A 13,280-nucleotide genomic window follows, 5' to 3' on the forward strand; every position below is an offset into this window, starting at 1 on the left:
GTCCTTGATAGTTCTAGAGGAGCAGTGGAACACCTGTTTGTATGAGACTTTCATAGAGCGGACTTGTTTAGTAATCTCATCAAGTGATATGGAAGAGAAAGTAAAGAGTAGGAGGGAAGGGGTGAGGGGGGGCCAAGGGAGGCCTAAGAGCGGATGGGGGAGAAGGGAGTGGTGTAGAGGAGAGTGAGGACAGGATGTCCTGAGTTTTAATGATGAAGTGAGAGGCCAGTGCAGTGCAGAGGGACAGGGAAGGCAGAGGAGAAATGAAGACTACAGTAGGATTGGCAAGTTCCTTGCAGATTTTGAAAAGTTCAGCCGTGTTGTTAGTGGCCCCAGAGCTTGTATACATGCCGTCTTATTCGAGCAGATATACAGTCTGTATTTCCTTTGGAGAAAGCGGCAGGCCAGTTTGTCAGAGTATGAAGGAAAGGGGATGGGATAAAGGCATACAAAATGTTACTTACTGCCATGGCTACTATACTTATAGACCATATTCTATTTCCTCCATAAGACCCAGCCTCCATAAAATGCAGTTAATTGGTATCTGGGACTGACAGGCATCGCCAAGGGGTGTGCTCTGCAGGGCAGAGCTAAGCCCTGGTGTCTGCACTCATGTTCACCTTTAAGTTTAAAGGGAAGACATTTTGTGGTCCTATTGGTTCCTGTCCTGTGCCTATGTAGACATGTCCAAGCATTATGGATGAAAGGGGACTATGGACAAGGAGTACAATAGTCACTATGGTGAGTAACATTTCCTATACTATATATGTCCCCAAGCCCCTCTAGTCGCTTTCATTTTTAGGTGGGTAAGCTTAAACAATAAATAGAATCTGTAAGTACCTCAATCCTGTACTTCTTCGAAATATTGTTAAATAATCAATGGTTTTCCCATCTGTCAACCGAGTAGAAAATCTGATCTGAAGCTCACGGAACCGCTTTATATTTTTTAAGATGTTTTCACGTATGGTGTATGGATTTTTTCAGACATTTGCTAAATGTTTTCATACATTCAACATTCAAGTTAAAATCCTAATACATTATGTGCAGTGGTCGAAGTGTACAAAAAGAAGTAGTGGAACTATGTTCCCTACTGGCCTGCCCCGCTCCCCACAAACCCCACTGCCACGCACAATAAAAACCCCAAAACACATGCTGCTGCTGTTTAGGGGAACGTTCAGTGCAGTGCACTGAAAGTCAAAGTGTTCACTTCTTACTACACTTTTATTTTAAAACGAAACCGTTCCGGAACGGTTTCTTTTTAAAATAAAAGTATAGGAACAGTTAAACCTAATAAAAGAAGTAGAGGAGCACCGCTCCCGACCACTTAGACCACTGATTATGTGGCTTTGCAGTATAAAGCCTTTGCCACTTTCTTATGATTTACCCTATTCCCCTGTATGTTGTTTCAATGAGTCCTAGCTCCACTTTGAGTGCTTCAATTTAGGTGGATCAGAAAAAAACCAGAGGGAGTTCTATGTTTTACTTTTAAGTTTCCTAATAAGATTGAAAAGAATACTCCCCTTTAGATGAACTGCTGGAATATTTCCCTTGTATATTGATATAATAAATTTGATCCCTTGCACGACGAGCCTTAATACACTGTTTTATGGCATTTGCTGTTATGTGTGCTCTTAAAGGCCACAGATATCTGTTGGTTGTCTCCATGACCATCAGTCTGGCAGAAACTGCTCTTCTGAACACCTGTGAAGATCTGCTCTCTAACCTTGATTCCAGCATTCCTTCTATCCTCATCCTCCTTGATCTTTCCTCTGCTTTCGACACGGTCAACCACGTCATCCTAATAAATCGACTCTGTGAGAACACGGGCATCATAGATCAGGCCCTGGAGTGGCTGACCTCTTTTCTCTTGGACTGCCCCTCCCATGTCCAACTTGGTCCCTTTCTCTCTGCCACCTCTCTCTCTACCTGTGGCGTTCCCCAGGGCTCTATCCTCTCACCCTTCTTTTTCAACCTCTACTTGCCCCCTGTAGCCTACCTGATCTCTACCTTCTCCTCTAACATTCAGTGTTATGCGGATGACACTCAGCTTTCCTTCAGGCTCCCCTCAGCCTCCTCTCCACTTTCGCTGATTCCTGACTGTCTTTCCGCGATTCAAGATTGGTGTGCCTCTAACAATCTCTGCCTTAATGCCAGTAAGACGGAGATCCATCCTTCTCATTGGGACCCCTGCCCCTGCTTTCCCTCTCTCACTTTGGCCGCCCGCCTGGGGCCCTCTTCCTTTGCCTTCTTGCGAGGCAAAAAACCTTGGTGTAATCTTCGACTCTACTCTCTCTTTCTCTCCTCACATCTCGGACGTCACCAAGTCCCACTACCAGCTGCACCTCCTCAAAGGGACTCTTCCCTTTCTCACTTTACCCCAGAAGCTTATTGTCTCCAGAGTCCTGATTCTCTTTAGGCTGGACTACTGCAACAGCCTCTTTCTCAATCTGCCTTTCTCTACTCTCCACCCTCTGCAACTAATCTAGAACAGGACTGCAAGACTTATCCTTGGCCTCAAGCCCAGGGACTGTATCTCTCCAGCCCTGAAATCTCTCCACTGGCTATCGGTGACTGCAAGGATCAAGTACAAGTCCCATTGCATTGTCCACAAGGCTTTCTGGGGCCGGGGCCCGCACTACATCCAACGCTCTTCCAAAATGCCTTCCCTCTCGAGCCCTTCGCTCAGCTACCTCCAACTCTCTAAGGATTAGATGCTTCTCCAGGCAGATAGTGGGGGTAGATCTCTTGCCTCTGCAGATGCCTCCCTCCGGAATGGCCTTCCTGCCCCTCTCAAACTTGAGCCGGACCACCTGAAGTTCCAGAAGCAGCTCAACATGTTCCTCTTCTCTGCTTTCTCTCTCTCCCTCCCCTGCTGACCTAACCTGTCTGCTGTACCGACTGGTTGCTTGGCTTCCCTAAGAGTCTCACTGGGTAACAGGCTCATTCGAAGGGATTGGGTCCTCTGACGTATTCCACATCTTTGACAGCAATTACCACAGCTGTGCTGCTTCGTAAAACTTTTTCGGCATAGGCGTCCTGCGTCGATACGCTGTCCCTCGAGGGCCTCCGTCGATGTCACCGGATGTTATATCTAGGACGCACGACGCTCGTAGCCTCAGTTCTGCTTTTTCCGCGAACGTGTTTGCTTCGGAATCTCAGCGCGCCTCGGTTCTTCTACTTCGTTTGCTAAAGTTGAGAAAATGTTTTCGTCTTCTTCTACCCCGAAGTCGGGCTTCAAAAAGAGTTGGGACTGTGGTTCCAAAATGTCCATTATGGACCCGCACAAAGTTTGTCTGTGGTGCCTTGGTGAAAGCCACGCCACCGACGATTGCAATGAATGCCAGTCCCTAACTTCGAAGGCCTTGCGGGAGCGGAAGAAGAAGTTGTCGGTAGGTAGGGTTGCTAAACCCCGTAAGTCGAAATCTACTGGTCTTTCAACCGCCGATTCGAGGGGCGACTCTCCACGTTGCCGTAAGTCCAGGGGGTCTCGTTCTAGGAGTGGGTCCCGCCATTCCTCTGCCTCTTTGAGGCATTCACGGAAGCGCCGTCACCGGTCGCCTTCCCCGTCCTCGTCAGAGGACTCTGCCAGATGGCGGGTGGCTTGTCCCACGAAACACTCGTCGCCGGCCATATGGGATGATTTGTGCCGGCAGATGATGGCGATTTTCATGCAGGGCACCGTTCCATCCGCGCCTTTGAGGGAAGCCGGCAAGGAACGCGCTAGAGCCACCGCTCACACGCCTTTGGGCTCGGGTGGTCGGCGCGATCATCGGGAACCGTCCCGGTCCTGATTGGACAAGGATGATCGCCACCGTGCCCGGTCCAGGTCCCGGTCCTTGACGCCGTCGAGACCGTTGGAGCCTGTGAGGCCTTCTAAGAAGGCATCGACGCCATCAGCGCCATGTCCGTCGAGGGACTCTCTCGAGGCTCCGGCTCCGAGGAAGTCATTGACGCCATGGGCACCGAGGCTGTCGAAGGACACGCTTGTGGTTCCGGCCTCGAAGCCGTTGTCGAATTCGTCGGCGCCTCGGTCGACGTCGACGCCACTTCCATCGGCGCCCTCGACGCCTTTTGAGGAGAATTTACCCGAGGTGCCCCGGAGAGCTGTGGAAGCTCCGAGACAGGTTCTCAGCAAGTTTGTGTGGCCTATGTTTGACCCATACTCTGTTCCTCCTCCCAGGGTGGAATTCTTCCAACCCTTGGAGTACATTTCAGAGGTGGAGGAAGGGTCTGATGAGGAGGGGGTTGTGCCTCCTGAGGTTCCTGATGACCTGTTGTCTGGTCATAGCTAACTGGAAGAACTTTGACAATCTTTACATGACGCCAGTGGTCTTGATAACTCTCCGTAGGTTGAGTTTGGCGTGCCTGAGCCTGGTACACGTGCTGACTCCTCGTACAGGGGCCTCATGTCGAGGGTGACTGAGTATTTGGGGTGGTCGTCTCTATCTGCTGATTTTCTGCAGGATGATCTTACAGACATCCTGGATCAAGGTCCACCCACTGACCCGGTGTAGCCATTTCATATGGCATTGCAAAAAAGGGTGGCGGCGGCTCGGGCTGCTCCGGAGTGTCTCCCGGCAGTGAATAAGTCGTTGCCGACAAAATACCGCCCAGCCAGTGGTGACCCCTGCTACTTGTCTACGCACCCTACGCCGGAGAGTTTGGTGGTGCAGGCGGCAACGGCCCCAACAAAGCAGGCTGCATACCCATAGGTACAACAAGCGCTTTGATGGTTGGGCAAAGAAGGGGTTTTCTTCTGGGGGCATGGCTTTAAAGGCAGCCAACTCCGTTTTGTGCCCTGGCAAGATTCACTCACACACTGGAATTGTGTGTCGTTGGCAGCTGAGCATATTCCCGAAGGGGAGAAACGGGATGGTTTTCTAGCCCTCGTGCAAGATGGCAAGGATGCCATGTGTGAATCCGTTCAGTCGGGTCTGGACTTGGCAGACTGTGTCAGCCGGTCCATGGCTGCAAGCATGTGCGTGGTTGCGGAAGTCGGGGTTTGCTCCGGATGTGCATTCCCGGCTCCTCAACATGCCCTTTGATGTTGTCCATCTTTTTGGCAGCAAGGCTGACGAGAGCCTTGAGAGGTTGCAGACCTCCAAAGCTGCGGCAAAGTCTTTGAGTGCTGCAGTACGTCACCCTCCGCCTTTTTGTCCTAGGGGACAGCAATGGAGGGGAGGTTCTTTTCGATACTACTCTTCCTTTGGTAGATCGAGAAGAGCTGCCAGTCAAAGGGGCCAACGTACGAGTACCAGAGGTGGAAACCAAGGTACTCGAGGTGCCAAAGCCGCTCGGGCAGTTGCCTCCTTGCCTTCAGGTACTGCCGGAGCCGCTTCCGCTCAGTCATGAGGCTATGTCCTATGGTTCGCCGGTTGGGGGAAGGCTGGCGCAGCATCTTGTAGAATGGTGTGCCATTACTTCAGATGTGTGGGTTCTGGAGATCATAGCCCACGGCTACTGTCTTCCTTTCCGGCAGAGGCCTCACGACAAACCACCGGGGAAGCTCTCCTTGAAGCGTCCGGATCCGCTCCTTGCGCAGGAAATCCTATCCATGCTGGAGAAAGGTGCCATAGAACTGGTGCCTGTAGCAGAGAGGAACAAGGGATCGTATTCCCCATATTTTTTTATCCCAAAAAAGACAGAGGATTGTGACCCATCATGGACTTGCGTGGTTTGAACAAGCTCCTCGTGAAGGACAAGTTCAAGATGGTTACTCTTTCTGAAGTCCTCCAGGCCCTTCAACTTCTGGATTGGTTGGTGTCTCTCGACCTCAAGGATGCTTACTTTCATGTGCCAATTCATCCCAAGCACAGGAAGTACCTGAGGTTCGCGGTTGGTGACTCGCATTTTCAGTTTCGGGATCTGCCGTTCGGATTGACCTCCGCCCTGAGGGTCTTCACCAAACTGATGGTGGTGGTGGCAGCTTATCTCAGTAAAGGGGAGGATTCATGTCTACCCCTACCTCGACGATTGGTTGATCAGGGCCCGTTATCCCGAGCAAGCCCTGGATCATCTGTCCGTCACATGCCACTCCCTTCACAAGCTGGGCTTCTCCCTCAATTTAAAGAAGTCCCATGTGACACCTACCCAGTGGCTCCAGTACATCGGAGCAGGGCTTGACACATCCCTGGGGTTGTGTTCGCCTCCCCAGGCGAGGGCTCATCACATTCTGCAGATGGTTGACAAATTTCAACGTGCTCAGAGTCTCCCGGAGTTCAAGTTCTTGAGGTTGCTAGGCCTCATGGCATCCTGCATTCACTTGGTGCCAGAGGCCAGGCTGCGGATGAGATCTCTGCAGTGGGCTCTCAAGATGCAGTGGTCGCAGTTCTCCGGCAGGATGTCGGATCCTGTTCAGATTCCGTCCTTGATCGCACAGGATCTTCTGTGTTGGGCCGTCGAAGGCAATCTGATGAAGGATGCTCCATTTTGGCAACCGTGGCCGGAGATAACGATTGTGACGGACGCATCCCTCACGGGTCGGGGAGCTCATGCGAACGAGTTGACGGCCAGCGGCCGTTGGTCTCTGTCGGAGTCCAGACTCCACATCAATCTGTTAGAGCTGTGTGCTGTCAGGCTAGCCCTGAAGGCTTTTCTGCCGTCTGTGCGTGGGAGGAATGTCCTGATTATGACAGACAATACAGTGACCATGCACTGCTCTGGTTCCACGCCATTCAGCAGGAAATTTCGATCTCGCCAGTTCATCTGGCCGTAGACGAAAATGCGGCGGCGGACGCTCCGAGCAGGCAGAGCACGGTCTCATGGTTGGGAGCTGGCTCAGGAAGTTCTGTTGGAGATCTTCACCCTTTGGGGAACCCCGCAAGTGGATCTCTTCGCCACCAGTGTCAACCGGATGTGTGAAAGATTCTGCTTGCGGGACTTTCCTCCAAGAGGAGCCTTAGGGGACGCGTTCGTATTGGAGTGGTCCTTCCCACTGCTGTACGCGTTTCCTCCAGTCCCCGTCATTCCGCAGGTGTTGCGGAGGTTACGGAGGTTCGGTTCCCGGATGATACTCATTGCTCCGGCATGGGCCAGGAGAGCGTAGTACCCGGACCTTCTCGACATGTCCATCTGCCCTCCACGCCGTCTTCCCTACCGAGACGATCTGCTCTCACGGGAGGGGGGGTCGGGTTCTCCATCCAGAAGTCAAGTCCCTTAGCCTTCATGCTTGGTATCTGAAAGGTTGAGGAATAAGGAGTGGGACCACCCCAAGGATGTGATGGAGGTGTTGCTTTCTGCCAGAAGGCCAGCAACGAAATCTCTGTACCGTTGCCGTTTGAGAAAGTTCTGGTGCAGAGTACAGAATGTGGATCCTTTCCAATGTTCCATTGCTTTGGTTTTGTCTTTTTTGCTTTCTTTAGCCCACAAGGGCCTGCAAGTGGGTACCGTTAAAGGTTACCTGGCGGCACTGTCCATATTTAAGCGCTCGTCTGAGGAATGTTCTTATTTTAAAATCCCTTTGATATCTCAGTTTCTAAAAGGGCCAACTAATGTGTTTCCACCGTCGCCTTTCCAGGTGCCGGGATGGGATTTGAATTTGGTTTTAAAGTTCCTAATGAGAGCTCAGTTTGAGCCCTTACATTCTTGTCCGTTGCGACTATTGTCCTTTAAAACTGTATTTTTAGTTGAGGTTACTTCCGCACGCAGAGTGAGTGAGTTGCAGGCACTTTCCACCAAACCACCCTTCACTGTGTTCCATAAGGACAGGGATGTCCTTAGGGTGCGGCTTTCCTTTCTTCAGAAGGTTGTGTCGGAATTCCATCTGAGCCAGAAGGTAATTCTTCCGGCATTCTATCCTCCTCCACATCCTGGTAAGGAAGAGGAGGGGCTCCATAGGTTGGACCCTAGGAGAGCTTTCAGTTTCTATCTCTCACGGATGTCCTGGGTCACAGTGGACGATCAGCTCTTTATTGGTTATGCTGGAAGGCGTTTAGGTCAGGCTGTTTCCAAGGAGACTTTATCTAGATGGATCATTTTGACGATCTCCGAGTGTTATCGTTTGGCTGGAAAGGAACCTCCAGTAGGCTTACAGGCTCATTCTACTAGGGGTATGGCCGCCTCCGCTGCCCTACAGAGGTGTGTTCCGATTCGCAATATTTGCAAAGCAGCCACATGGGCCTCTGTCCATACTTTTGTGAAACATTATTCCCTGGACTCTATCCATGGGCAGGATTAGGCCTTTGGTAAGGCAGTCCTCTATTCTGCAATTTGATTGGGCATTCTAAATTGATGCATTTGTAAATTATTTTCCCACCTACATACGTTGGTACTGCTTTGGGAGTCTGTCGAAGATGTGGAATACGTCGGAGGACACAATCCCTTCGAAAAAACAAGTTGTTTATCTTACCTGGTAATGTTCTTGGAATGTTCCTCCGACGTGTTCCACATCATACCCTCCCTACCTGCCCCGCTACAGAATTTCTTATGCGATTGCAGATTACGTTTCCGCAAGGCTTTCTGTAGTCATACTGGCAGAAGATTGGTGCCACACGTTCTGGGGGGAAAAAACTACAACTGCGGCTACGAGCGTCGTGCCTCCTAGATATAACATCCGGTGATGTCGACCATCGACGGAGGCCCCTGGGGGACAGCGTATCGATGTCATCGACGCAGGACGCCTACACGTACTTAGGGGCTGTAACTGTAACCCTGCAGTCCCTTGTTCTCCTTGCATTCTGGCGAGCCACGCTGCCCTGCCTGCACTTACTCAGAGCATTGCTGCCCCGTTTTCCCCTCCCCTCTCCCTTGCGCTTCCCACCCTCCCTAGCACTTCCCCACCTCCCTTTCCCCTTACACTTCTCGCACTTGCACGATCTCAATGACACAAGTCATAATAAGATAATTTGTCTGGTCTTCCCTCCCTTGTCTTGTCACGCCTAGAAACACTTGTGCACAGGCGCGTTATAAATGCCCTATAATATCATATCTGCTTTGTCGTCCATCTAAAATTATGATGAAACATAAGCCCAAGATATTTGTATTAGATTACCTGTTCTAGTCTTATCAAAGAGAGATAACAAGAAAAGCTACATTTGCGCGAGATATTTGAAATGCTCCAGCATGGGGTCTGGCATGTATTCACATGCTCATGAATATTGCCTGTCGTTAGGGCAGGAATCCTCGTTAAGAAAAGAAAGCAGTACTGCTTTAAAAGCTTGAACACTGCCTTTCGTCTTGTTATCCTAGTCACTGTAGACCGGGTCATACTGCACCCATCCAATGATGACCGTCTCCCTGAGTGGCTAGCTTCAGAATTTTACTACACTTTTTGGTGGAGGGAGTCCTCGAATTTTGCTCTCCGAGCTATTTTTGATATTCTGTTGGTTTTCGATGAAAAATATCCAAAATGTCAAATATTTGTAATCCGCTGGCTAGGTGCATCCCGATCATTAAGAGGACAGATTCGACATCTACTGAAGTTTCCCGGCCAAAACCAAGAGGGACGGCTGCTGACGGTTGGTGGCATGGTTGAAAGAGGATAAGGCCCCTGACTTGGCCTCCGGGCACGCTCAGGCAGAGCCTAGATCGGGCCACACTCCAGAACATTCTCCCTTGGGTAAAAGGTCAAGATCGGACGAGGATGTACCCCCCACAGGGCATCCGTAAGACCATGCGCCATGCTGTTAATCCGGCTAGAGACGCTGTGGATGTGGGTCCTAGTGTGGGGCACACACGCTCCCAGTCTCCTTTTCCGTGTACGGTGAGCTTGTCAGTAGCCGGTGGGTTATTTATAAGGTCCTCGAACCCTTATTAAAGCCCTCATCGACAACTGCAAAGTCTTAGTCTACGACTTCTCCGGCCTCGACTTTGTCGACTACTAGACCCCCGATGACGGTTATTCAGTCATCCACTGCAGTGGGCGCTTCTTCTTTGACGATCCCTTCGCCAACGATCCCCCATCGATGGCCAGACCCCATGCTGGAGAAGGAACAAGTGACTTACCTGTAACTGTTGTTTTCTGGCATGGATTCACATGGGAACCCTCCCTCCGTCCCTCTGTGGCTCTTCTGGGTTCATACTGGCACCTTACATGCTTCAAATCTGAATATGGACGCCGGGCGCAGGACTCAGGGAGACGATCGCCATTGGTTGGATGCAGTATGACCTGGTCTACAGTGATTGGATAACTAAGCGAAAGGCAGTGTTCTATCTTTTAAAGCAATACTGCTTTCTTTTCTTACTGAGGATTCCCAGCCTGACGACGGGGAATATTCATGAGCATGTGAATCCATGTCAGACCCAGGCTGGAGAACAACAGTTACAGGTAAGTAATTTGATCCATACCTTTACTTCATTATTTTCTGTGTTTACGTGCAGAAAGTTCTCCATGCAGTAACCTTCAAAAGCAGCTATCGCCCGCTAAAGTCCAATGGGTTCCTAGTCTAATATGATGTTATCATCTCTCCATAGAAGAACTTGCAAGGGAATTATACATAGTTAAGATGAAAATATCACACTACTTTGATTGCCTGGGGTAAGTCTGCGACATAGAAAGACATTCCTGCATTTATTAAAACCATTAGCTAAATGGACTGGCAATCCCAATTTTCCTCTGACCAGTGTGTTTGAGTGAAATACAATTATTATATGTAATCGATCTTCCGGGATTCCCTGGTTCTTCAGTGTATTCATAATTGTACCCTATCACCCCGAGCAAAGGCGCTGTTCAAATCAACAAAACCAGCATTTAAATGAACGTGCTGACTTATGCATACTTTTCAACTAGCGAGTTCAGAGCCAGGCATTTGCCAGTTCTAAAGTGATTCTTATAAAATTCAAACTGTTCTGTGGAAATAATGTCCTTATACACCATCTCTGCACGTCCCCTTAAAATATATCTAGTGAAACCTTTGCACAGGTGTCCAGTAATGCCGTCAGATCATAGGCGCCTGGCAGATCTTTTTGATCCTTTTTATTTATGATTTCACATTTTGGTCCGAACTTCAAACAACCGCAATAAACCTTATTACACCATGGTTCTCATGTTGTACCTTTTGTGGAAACCATCTGGATTTGTGACAGCAGTCACTGCTTTGGTGGGGACGTCCCCTCGTACAACCTCTCAGCCTCTCCCTCTTGAGCTGTTTGAGAGCAATCTGTAGTCTCCTTAAGAATGCTGTTGCCATGATGGTGGCTTGCCCTGAAAATAATTGATATGTTGGGGGTGTCTGAAGTTGTCTGTATCCCTTCCTGATGTGAAGGAGCTCCCATTCTGTAGAAGGACCTATACGCTGATGCCCTATTTTATCTGCCAGTTTAATTTCTTTTTTTGTTCTGCATCTTGTCAGACATGTTATCAACCTGGTTACCAAATGTGTTTTCTCCTTTTAAGTGCACGTTAAACAAGCAGCTGCCTATATGGCCTTAATCCTGCTACTCTCATCTGTGAGTGCCGTTTGACAACTAACCCCATTGCTGCTAGTCTTCCTTTAGTCTCTACCACATTGTTGGCATTTTAGCTCCACATATAGATTGTCTCATATTGTACTCTTTATTGACACCATTAGTTTTGGCTCTCAGTGTTTGCTCGCGTGGGAACTTCAGTAGCAACATTGCTGTAGCCTGCAGAAGGCGCTTTAGCACCACCATGAGATTTGGCTAATTTGTGGCACCTTAGCGCTACTTAGCTAAAGCTATGTAGGCTTTCTAAAAGGGGAATTTAAGTACCACAATTTGTTTTATCTCATCATTGTCTCATTTTCCCCATCATTTGTTTTAGGTAGCAAGTGGCTCCTAGCACCAAATAAAGGGAGACAAGGATATTAGTAAAGATAAACGATATGCGACATGCAACAGACAGTGCACTTTAAAAGGTACTGGGAGGGAGTTTTGGTAACATCCCTGCACTACTCTGCTGTTTTGGCGTTCCGTGTGGATGCAGGCCACCTCCCTGATCTCACTGCCTGCCATGTGGGAGGAGGTAGGTCTGCATGGCCAATGGAGTTTTGTTCGTCAAAGCATGAACTATTTGCTTTGCCAATGCTTGTTTTGTTATTGGCATTGTGACCTAGTTGGGATTTAGGGGAGTGATCAGGTAAATTATGAAAGTTAGGAATTAATTGTTGGATAGGTACTGTTATCATTGTTCCCAATGCAGGGCTTATCGTTTAGACACAGTATTTACAATATTTACATTATTTACTTTACTTTTAATATAGGAGTGATTTTATAAATTGAAAAGTGATAATTAATGCATAAAAACAATTTGAAACCAGGGGTTTTATGCAAAGACATCAGTTAATCTGTTGCTGGAAAGGTGCGTTTTCAGGACCTTTCCCAATTAACGTACATTTTGCTCTTACTTACTATAGCTTATGGCCCATTTTGCACCCTTGAATTGTTAGCTAAAATCATGCCTCCGTTCTATGAATCATTTTCCATTGATACACCTGGTTTAAAACAAACAATACTGGGGATCAGAAGGAAATGAGGGGGAGCACAGATCTGACCTGATCTAAGGGGCCTTATCCAGCTCTCACAGCAGTGATTGGGGGCCTTCCTTTCCCACAATTCCAGTTGCAAATGCAATAAAATCTTCAAGGCAGCAGTCAAATCTTAGAATGTGGAAATGCCCTGTATTCAGAATGATGCTATACTTTACTACCACCTATTTGGGACCAAGGAAGCATTTGCACTGCTTTCAACTGCCAGTTTTTTAAGGTGATTCAATTTAAGACCCTCTGTGTGGCCCACAATGGTATCAGCGTGTTTGCAGCCCAACTGTCCATGTCTAAAGTCCAGCCGGACATGCGTGAATGTCAGTTGAGTTATTCCATACTAAGATTCAAATTATTCCAAGATTATAAGAGTAAAAAAAAGTGAGCTGTTCTTTTCCCATTTAACTGGTCTTCTCTTCAAACTCTGACAGTGATACCCATCTGCACATTTGCGAATAGTTAAGTGTGGCTCTTTCTGTGTAAACAAGGCATGTACCATTTGCCTTTTCATTCCATTCATTGTCCAGTATGCAAATGGCAGAGGTATGATTTATAAAAATTGACATAGCATGAGACATCATTTGATTATAACCAATGCATTTTTCCTCTCGCTCTCCACGCTTTTGTAATTAGCCAAAGGTGCGGCCGTACTCCCGCACGCACCTGCTTTCACATACAACTCGATTGACACTTTACACAACACTTCTGCCATAAGAATGTAGCTACCTTCCACGATAAAAATTCTAACTGTAGCTACACACATAACTGACTATTACACACACTCACCAGCCTATTTCCCTAGTGTACATTTCTCCACCCATACACATGCCAATTAGATATGGG

The 13,280-nt window shown here is 48.5% G+C and overlaps 1 protein-coding gene across 2 annotated transcripts in view; it reads left to right on the forward strand.

Moving 5' to 3' along the window:
• The window catches only part of COQ8B (coenzyme Q8B), a 666,225-nt gene that overhangs the window by 497,233 nt on the left and 155,712 nt on the right, over nt 1-13,280 (forward strand). The window lies entirely within an intron of this gene.

The sequence above is a fragment of the Ambystoma mexicanum genome, chromosome 2p (assembly GCF_040938575.1).
Source record: "Ambystoma mexicanum isolate Mex_15411 chromosome 2p, UKY_AmexF1_1, whole genome shotgun sequence".
Taxonomy (NCBI): domain Eukaryota; kingdom Metazoa; phylum Chordata; class Amphibia; order Caudata; family Ambystomatidae; genus Ambystoma; species Ambystoma mexicanum.